Source organism: Patagioenas fasciata, chromosome 3, assembly GCF_037038585.1.
Source record: "Patagioenas fasciata isolate bPatFas1 chromosome 3, bPatFas1.hap1, whole genome shotgun sequence".
Taxonomy (NCBI): Eukaryota; Metazoa; Chordata; class Aves; order Columbiformes; family Columbidae; genus Patagioenas; species Patagioenas fasciata.
Window position 1 is genome coordinate 28,108,413 of NC_092522.1, and position 10,926 is coordinate 28,119,338.

The window sequence follows — 10,926 nt, forward strand, 5'->3', positions numbered from 1 at the left end:
CATGACTTATTACATTCTACATCAATGGCAAAACTTCACTGACCGGAAAACAAAATACCAACACTGAGTTCCCTGGAGAAAAATCCACGTTTCTGTTAGTAAAGAAGCAACCAGGTTTAGTGCCTGTAGCTAAAGCAATACCACCTCTCGCTACTGTATCACACAGAAATTCCCACTAAATCATTCCTGTAGCTTAGAACTTAAACTCTATGGTGGTTCAAGGTAATGGAGGATAAAATTTCCACAGCTGTTATGTATCAGCAATGGAAGCCCCTTTCATGCCAGTTTTTTGATCAATATCTTTCCAATACTGTCTCCTGCAATGATACACAAATTTCTGTGGGGGGAAAGAAAAGAAAAAAGTATACTGGTTCTTTTAGGTTTTTACTACTGGCAAAGCTGTATATCCGATTCATTTACTTTTAGCATGAGTTGTTTCATTGTTTGTCATCTGACCCAGATCTCTCAAAACCCAAAGGCAGCTGCTTTTATCAATGTAGGGCCATTAAGAAGAATCAACCAAAATAAACAGTTGCCATGTTTTCAGTTGCATACTGCCCTAAAACTCAAGATCCCAAGCAAATTCCAGACCCTCACAATTTCATGGACAACTTGTTCTCTTGCAGTCTACAGCCCATGTTTCCCTCCATACAATTAAAGTCAAACTTGCTAAGCCCACTTACCTTGCAGATGTTCTCACTGGAAATTATCCTAAAATAAGTCAATTATTTTCTGGGAACTTATATCTGGAATATGGCCCTTTTGTGCAAGGACACGGTTCAAGACGGTGATCTGCAAACTGTAATACAGTCTTGTAATCTAAGAAGCTCTTCCATTTGCAATGACATCAAAGGTATCTCGGCTTTGGCATTTAGAAATCTAGATACCGATTAAAATTCTGGAATACTCTGACAACAGCTGTTTTAAACAGAAGTTACCAGATGGTAATATTTGTGTGGGTACCATGTCGTCTGGCAAGGAACAAACTAATGATGCACAAAATGCTTTGATGCACAGCCTTCAAGCAGTAAACTTAAAGTGGTACGAGGCTTCATACAAGGACTCATCTACCCTGCTTTGCAATTATGTGTGATACAAGCAATTTTTGCCAATACAAGTATATAGGTAAGGAGACACAAAGTTATTCGGCATCTAAGTGTTGTTGGGATTAAAATGAGTCTCATCCCTCAACATGACTAATATTTGTGAACTTCAATGTAAATTTGCAGAAAGCTATAGATCATGTTTTAGATGCATTGCAGTTAAGATGGTGGGTGTTTGGAATATAAAAACCCAGCAGTCATATGGAGATTAGAGCAGAGGCCTCTTTCAATCATATTTTGGAAATGGAACATGATGACAGCCTAAAAGCCAAAATCCAACTAAATCTGTCAAGCTTAAGAAAAAACACAGGAAAAATCAGGAAATACTATTCATATGGGCCTATCATCAACACAAACAAGACTAGAGCTGTTCCCCACAAAGCATAACTTTGTGTTTGAAGGCAAATAAATTCAGAGCTACCTGCTCTATATAGATGCGTAAGAGGCTCTGATTAAACTCCTTTGGGATGAATGATGTGATTGATAACAGAAGAATGACAGAAATACTATGAGGATTTCTTGCACTGGTCTTGCAAGGATGTGTGGAGATTCTGAGGGTTCAAAGCATCATCAATATCCTGTTTCATTATTTACTGAAGAAGTCCACAGAGCAGTGTTCACGCAGAAACAAAAGTAGCAGTATCTATCAAACTATGTGCGGTTTAAAGAGAAATGTGGTTGTGCCTTTCCACTCTTACTCTATAGTTCATGCACCATATTTGTAACCAACCTGGCCATGCAAAATGCAAAACTAAAAATAGACCTTCATAAGCACCTTGATTTCACTTTCTTCGTTTGACCTTCGAGCACTTCCACTATAAAAATAGAAACCGATTTAAAGTACATACCTTTACAGATCAGGGTTCGGTTGGAATGTCCCTGAAAATCATGCTGAAAAAGTACCCTGCTGATTTAAATTGCAACGATGAAAACTTTATCAAAGAACACCAAATAATGCTGAGTGATTAGTTCAACATTTTTGTGTGCTGGAAAGCTCACTTAATTTATTTGGTTTGGGTTTGGGTTTGGGTTTGGGTTTTGTTTTGTTTTGTTTTGTTTATTTGTTGGGTTTTTGTTTTTGTTTTCTTTTTTTTTAATTAAATACTCTATTTCTCATAAAATACATTTTTCATAAAATAAGAGAAGTCTGCTGACAAATAACAGACAACCAAAGTTTACCCAAGTCAGATAAATTATGTTCATTAATATATACCTCTACAAAGCACAAGCATATTAGTCATTAGCATTATTACTGCTCTTAGGAGAGAATCCTGTAAGTATGTATATGCTAAACTATCAACTGTTTAAAATAGAGGAAAATTAAATATAGATGGTCTAAATCAGTTAGTGCTCTGTGACCAGTGATCATCTTTTGTTTCTCTATCCTGCTGTTTAGGACTTCTGAGAAAGAAATTAGAGTGATAATTGTTGTCCCTAGAAATTTAAGACAGAATAATCACATCAAATCATATCAGCTTATTTATGTATTTTTTTATTTGTACTGCTGGACTATTTCTCCAGGATGACTATTATATTCAATATCCTCAGTATATTAGCATCCTGCAGTAACGTATTTAAGTTGGGCATGTTTATTATATTTACTAACCAAAAGACAAAAATAACAGAATGAGAAGTAATAGAATACATATATCTTCTGTGCAGTTAGCAAGCAATATATTTAAATGTTTCTCCTTCCGGTTTATTGACTTAAATGAAAGTCAGCAACCAATTCTAAATTCAATACAATTTACTTAGTACAGCCCAAATTCTGTGCCAGAGGTCTGAGCAACCCTGAACTTTAGGTACTATAGTAGACCTACAAGATTCTGCAGCAACAGGGAGGAATTCTCACTGGAACTCATCTGTACATCTGCATTGGGCAAGTGTTCTGCAGAGCCACCAGCAAGAATATGATCACATCTTGTCCTGCCTGTCTGTTGTATGTGGCACTGACACATGAAGAAACCTGGTCCATGTGCTCCCTTCACTTTCCAAACACATGAAGTGTGAGAGAAGCTCTTGTGCAACAGAGGAAATCCAGAGCACAAAAATGCTCTCTGAAATGAGCTGGAGGACTAGATGTCGCATCCCTGGAAACACTCAAGGCCAGGTTGGATGGGGCTCTGAGCAATCTGATCTAGTTGAAGATGTCCCTGTTCATTGAAGGGAGGCTGGACTAGATGACCTTTGAAGGTCCCTTCCAAACCAAACTATTCTATGATTCTATTAAAGCAAGTGAGTCACTGGCCCAGAGTGGCAATGGCAGAAGGCCAGGGGCTCAGCATCAGCTGAGGCAACAAGTGCCTGAGGTCACCATCACTGTCCACCCCTCCTGATGTGAAGCTATCAGGTCAAGGATGTGAAAGGGTGGCATAGCCTATTCCCATATTCAGAGGAGAAAAGGTGCAGCTCCCGAAAACTTTCATATCTGCCCAGACTAAAGTTCCAGCCAGCTTGGTATCCGTCTTTGAGAATAGACACAAGTCGTACACGGAAAAGAGCACAAGAACAGAGTAAGCAAAATAATCTCTCTTGGCAGACCACCACAAATATATCACAATACAGTTACCTTGTTTTAAATGGATGAGTTGTCACTGGTTTACCCTGAATTATTCCATCAACACTTCTACTTTCCATAGAGATGGGTTTAAGCCACAAATTTCACATGCAGTTCTAAATTCCCTTGAATTTTCAGATGAAGAGATATGCCAGGAATTTAAAATTTGTTTTCCCATAGCTGAGAAATTATTCTTACAAAACAATAGTTCTCTCCTGTTCAAATACAGTAAGCGAGCACACGTTTTATTCTCCTAAACTGTGTGCAATTGTACAATTAAGCTGTTCCTATGCCGTTTATTTGTCATGATTCCACTTTGATCATATCCACATACTGAAGTATTCAGCTGACAGAACAACTGGCTTTCTTTGTAAATAGTGGATGAAAAGAGATGAAAGCGGAGAAAATGTGCATCCGACACAATGCTGGAATTTAGATACACGACAAAATATCTAAAATGCTAAAGGATCTTAGGGCCTGAGGAGCTTTTTTGTCTCCTGAATTATCATAGGACTTTTTGAATGTTACAGGAATTGCAGCCTTCAAATAAAATGTAGATGAAAATTGTAGAAACTCTGGAGGTCATCTTGCCATCAGTAAAACAAATTGCAAAACTGTTGCAAGACAGAGGTAACAGGAGCCATCTATCTGGAAAGTCATTAAATACTGAGGCAAATTTAAAAGTATGTCATTTCGTTGATACACAATCTTTAAAACAATTGTCATACACTGTCTAGGTAACCTTCATAACATAAGCGTTGTGTCTACATTTTGAAAATACGGCAACTAGGGGTGATTTAGTGAGCCTCTAGCAAAAGTGGGGTAGCTGTGCCTCAGGAGCTGCCTCATTCTTTTTGGCCTTGAGTAAATGTCAGTATCAGGATTTAAAAACAGAATTTCTTCTCTCCTCTTCTCAGGACAATATCCAAACCACTATCTCACTTCGTATGTTGCATGAAAACAGAATTAAAATAACACCAGTATCTTCCACCTTATACTATGTATATGCCATCATTTTAAAAATACTGCGTGTAACTCTGTCCAAGCTCAACCAAAAGCACCTACGATCCGAATCAGAAAGTACCAAGTAAATTACTTCCCAAGGTCACACCCTTCACTGGCTTTATTACATCTGCACTACACCACCCGCTAAAATTGTTACCCTACAGGCTAACTTCTGGAGAAATTCTGCTTTTGCGGATCTATTGTTCTTAGTATACAACACTATCAAAGTCATCTAAGACTTGCCAACGTTTTGATCATCTCTTTACACCCTGTGGGCAAACAAGTACAATTAACGCAACTCAATCTCTTGAGTCAAAACTGCTGAGATCCAAGAATCTCATACTTTTCTAATAGCAAATCCATCTTTAATCCACAGCATGGGAACATGAATTGAATATAGAGTAGGAATAATGCCTTAGCAAATATCCTAGATTAACATTTCAATTGCTTTTATTACCTTAATAACAAAGAAAAATTAATAAAATAACTGCAGGATTAAGCAGTTCCTGTCCAATGTTCCAGTCTTATTATGATTTGTTCAAACTCATCACATGTACTTACATATCCCAGTTCTCAGAGAAGGAAAATGCAACCTATTTGTGTTCAAAGACAACGTATTGTAACAGGAAGCATTCCTAGCAATGTACAGGTCCTAATAAAACCAGCAATTGGATAGAACAGAGACATTTAGCAAATGGAATTTTCACCTCAATCTGTACCTGCCATTTTTAAGTGACACCTCCTGACCCTGTGCAAGAACGGGCAAATGGTGTTAGATGTTTCCTAAAATTTTACACAAATGTCTGCAGGTAGACAAAACCATGCCAAGCAAGTTTCTTTTAACAAGAACATGATCCTCATTTATGCTGCAAAGATGCTCATAGGGGTTTTCATTTTGCTTATCTCCGTTATCAAGTACAAATTCAACTTAATCATGAAGCTACCATGATCAATTAAGATAATGACAATGGTGTTCTTTAAATTACTTATTTCTAACTCTGTTTACACCAGTGAATTGCATTAAAATGCATCTTTTGATTCGGGGTATTCCATGTCTTATTATAAGTCTCTGATTCTAACAATTTTATCCACTTCAAGATCCCTTCATAGCCTCCTGTGTAGGTAAACAGGGTACAGCACAAATGAGAGCCTAACTCCAAATAAAGACAGTTGTGTTTAGCACTGTGTTTGTTACCACATTAATTTCCTGCATTCCTGTTCCAACATGAATGTCATTTCTCAGTGCAGAGAAGCCTCAGTTGTAGACAGTTTACACAGATCAGCCTCAGGCCCCTAATACTCTGGAACAGAAATGTTATTTTTTCCTTGGAGACCCATGTCATGTCGGGAATGAAGGCTGACTTGCCAGCATACAAACGAGGATGCTAAGTGTATTACTTGGAGCAGGCATTCCTGAAATTTTCCCAGGGATGAGAAAGATTATTCTTTCTGTGCTATCAGTACTGGAATTACATATTTTCAGAAGCAAGGGAATGACTTTGGGGAGTGATCAGTTCTTCTCCTTTACTTCCCACTACCACCAACCAGTTCCAGACCCTTTCCCTTGCTTTTGGCAGGATGATCCCTCTCTTTATCTCCCTATTTAAAACTGTGAGTGATGAAAGAATGTTTTATTGCTGAAAGAATGTTTTATTGCTGTCAGGGAGGAACGGTTACACAAGCAGTAGGGAAAGGAACATGAAGGAAGGAAAAAGGTATATGGCTAGGTTTGGTTCTGGTTCCCTATCTTCCAATAGTCCATAAAGATCCATGTCACAGAAACATCTCATAGCACATATTGCCTCATGTAGAGTTAAATCATTTTTTTAATTTGGAAATTTAACAATCAGCAAGAATGTTAGCTGGCAGTACACAGCAACTCCTTCATCCAAGGAAGGATTCACATCTCCAAGAAGGACATATTCCTTCTGCTGTCAGTGAGCCATTTTCTACTTCGTGCCACAGAGTCTGCAGAAGGTCTGTCAGTCAAGACAAAACACATAGATTCAAAAACATGGTGTACACTTGGCCATGCCATTCCCCACAGTCAGCTATAGCAAGGAGGGGAAAACGTATGGCATCTGTGGAGGATATGGGAGAAAAGGTGATTTCCAGTTCACCACTGTGTGTGGTAGGAGAAAGGTACTGCTTCTACCGTCCTGGATGCTTCTCACCCGCACACCCATGTTCACAGACATCCATACAAACCAGTGCGGAAGCCCACACCCCAACATGCTGCACTGCCACCTTTGCACATTCATTCAGGACATGCCAAGAATGACGCCTCCTCAACCTCCCTGTGCAGCATTATGTGGGACTGTCCCTCTCTCACGCTGCCATCAGTACAGTTCTGACTTCTCACAAGCTCTCCTGCTGTTCTCAGTCCCTCTGCAGATATCATTGTATCATTGCAATCACCCTGTGGCAGCTGTTCTTACCTTCACCAGGGTCTTCACCACCAGCAGCTGACGTAACTCATGTGACTCATGACCATGAGCCATGTATATCATATGTAGCGTTTGTATGCTTGGGAAGAAGCTTTACTTGGAAACAGAAAAGTGAAGAGACAAGGATGGCTGTACCACTTCTCTCTCACGTATCAGCAACATGGAGGTACACGTTGTTGCAGCAGATTTACAAGTAAACCAACTTTTTTTTTTTTTTTTTTTTAGTGATCAGGGTTATTTTTGGCCAAGAATGTTATTCTTTGAGTGCCTGAGCTCCTCTGGAGGCTTCTTCTTCCTGTGAACCATGGACTGGTTCACTGAGCAGCCTCCAAGTCCTGTGGTAAGCTATGAGTTCCAAGAAGAATGAGTCAAGTGTTTGCCCACATGAAATTAATTCCCTGTTATTTTAGGAAGAGGCAGAGAGGCTCGTAACTCATTCTCATCACTGCTGGGAAGCAATCACCAGGTCTCTTGCACAACACAGTGCACAGGGTTTTCATAGTGATTTAGGCAACATAATATTACAGCCAAGGTAACACATGACATGGCAATGCCGTGGAATGTGTCCTTGTAACACAAAGTAAATACTTCAACGGATATTTCTGTACCTCACTTCGACAGAGATCATCCATCAGCATCCAGGCTGAGATTTGTTGAAAATATTATGAAACAGATTCTGCTAATTATTTTCAAACTAATTAATAAAATGCTAACAACTAACAGCATTACTAACAACAACAGTAATAATTTGAATTGCTGTCAACGTCATGAATTAAATCCCACAGATATCCATCAACATCTATGCTAGTCACTTTTCCTTTGAATGTGAAGAGCTTGGAATCCCTTGGTCATGGATTTCATTTTGGAAAGGCAAAGCTCAATCTGCAGATATTTGACCTTGTCTTTCTCTAAAAAAGCCTGAATCTGTGTTAATCCTTTTGTTAGCTGTGGCAGATGTATCTTCTGAAATGAGCACAGATAAACTATACTCAGCAGGGTCTCAGGTGAAGATGGTAAACTCTCCAGTCCAAGCTCTACTTGACACAGGACCTAAAGATAATCTCCTTTATCAGATGGCATGTTTGTATCTTGAGTGCTGTTGCAGAGACTAAATTACTGCAGCACTCCATATGGCTGGTGGATGGGTTCATCCAGTCCGAGGTACTGTGTAACTGCAATGTCTAATTAGCTCCATGATTTCTGAACTTATAGAATACACCAGCCCTGCTTGCAATGTCCGTAGCATTAATAAAGGTACTGATGGTGTACACCAAAACAGGGCTTAGAGAGTAGACGTCTTGCACCAATTCCCAAATCCTGCCTTCTCTTATGGGGTTGCATTCAGTCATGTAGTTTCCTACGAAGGATGAAGGGACAGCTCTACAGACACATGACAGAACAATAAATAGCACAGAATACAATGCCATTAAAAAAAAAAAAAAAAAAAGAATGGCAAGTGGCCACTCTAGCTGAGATTGAGGCTAAATTTATTTCTAAAGCTTCCCCATCAACTAGCTATTTAAGGCTTGCCTCTATATTTTTACCCTTCCTGCTGGTTTGAGTTTCTGGATCATTACTGCAAATTAATGATAAAGATATTAGTAAGATAGACTCCCTTCCAATATTTGGAAATATATTTTAGAAACGCTTTCCTCTACCAGTTTATTGCAGCCAGAAATTAAAGGTTTCCAAAAATCAAATCAGGCCATTTACAGTTTAGATAAGAAATACAAAGGATACATCTTCCTCTTAAAATTTCAGCAACAAGAGTAACTTATAACTGTGCCATGATCTGGAGGTAAATGAGCAGATGTAAGTACATTTATTAGTACCCATCAGTTTAGCTTGGTTGTGAGTGAGAATGTGGATTTTGTACATTACATATAGAAAAAGATGACAGAAATAATCTCAGCAACAGCTTAATTTTGCAGTCTTTTTGGTGTGCTTAAACTCGCACAATCTCCACTAATGTTCACAGGGCAGTATAGACATTGGCAGCTGGTATGTTCTCTAGAGGAGTAAAACTTGTGCTAGAGTGCAACTAAAGAGAATGGGCTCCTTCCTAAGTGCTAGTTGTATGTGGCAATCGCAGGCAGTAATACTTTTCAATTCCCATACTATAGTAGCCTTCACTGAATAGTTTGAATCTCACATTGATTCAAATGTGATCCTTTGCTAATGCAACCACCTCACAATGTATAAGGTGTGTTGGTTAAACTCATGTACCTGCAGCTTCCTGGAAAGAAAATTTAGAAGAGCAAAACCCCAGAAAACTGCAGAGGAAATTTCAAACATGTTGTGGCACATGCAGATTATAACAATATCCAGTGGAAGACAGGCAGAGAGAAAGAATAACACGAATTTGTACAGCAAACCCACAGATACATTAAGATTGACAGAGGTTGGGAGTATTCAGGGTTTTTTTATATTTATACTTTTGATAATTAGGCTCTAAAGCCTCTAAGGAGTTTTTGTAGCACAACTACATTTAAAATCTTAGTCCTTATGTTTATTTTTACTTCAGCGTTGTCTACCATGGTTGGACTAGCCCTATACACCAAGATGGTGACTAAAGAGTGTAGTGAGATACCTGGAGACCTCTTTTGTTTCAGTGATTCAGCAAGAGGGAGACTGTCATACATTGGTTTAGGTTTTAAAATGTGATGGCATCTCACTTTTGCCTTCCTTACCAATTATTTCGTATGTACCATATGTATGTAGGGAAAAATTCCCTGGTGTCGATCTGCTTGTGCTTGTAAGATAAAAGATGGGGGAAGAGTGAAGTAGAAGGGAGGGGAGAGAAACAGAGGGGGGGTGGAAAAATGGAGAGAGGGAGGGAGAAGAAGAAGAAAGGGCATGCTGGTTAATGTTTTTCTTTCGGCTTGTTTTTATGAGTCACTCCACTAAGTATTTGCATTAGCAGGTCTCCTGCTGCTGCTGGATCATTGAACTGTTTGTTTAGTTGCTGTGCCTCTTGAAAAGTCCAACAACATTAAATTTTTATACATCTTTCTCGTATTTTACTAACTAATTGAATCTTTAAGAACCAAATAACTTTTCATCACTGTGGTCCCTATACCAGTAGCAGTTCTCCCAAAGTCAGTGCTATTACTCACTTGAAGTAAAGGTTACAGAACCAGACTGATATTTATTCTTGCTTCTTCATGTTGTCTCCTGACCAAGTTGTACCAGAAAAAGTGAAAATCAGAACATAACTAGAATGTCACAATAATCAAGTTTAAAGTTCAAAGCTTCTTATTCCCATTTGTGAACCAAAATAAAAAAGTTGCTTAATCTTGAAGGACATTTGCAAACCCAAACACTGAGTATAACTTTTATCAAATCACTTTGAAAGCGTTGTATTCCTCTCTTCAGATACGAAATAAATATTGCTGAGAAATATTTTAAATCAGAAGCTACTTATGAATTAAGGATGATGTTGCCTTATTCCTGCAGAATGGGGTCTTCAAAAAAATCTTGCTATTGGGTTAAACAGGAGCAGAGCTGTAAGCAAAACTCTATCACGGCCAGCATGAAAAGAAGCTGCTACGTCTAAGAAAAGCAAAGGAAGAAAAAACAGCAGACAGCTTTTTCTGTCTTTATGAGGATAACCAGCAATTTTCTGTTTGATCTCCTTTATCTGTTGCTTATTCTTCAACATTCTGAACTTATTTAACAGTTTACTTTCAAAAAAACCCTCTTTTTTTCTGCTTTTCAGGAGTGCCAGCATAAGATATGTTAATTACATACAATACAAGGTAGAAATCTTCCCATTAGATTAAAAGAAAATAAAAGCATCAGAACTTACCTGTTC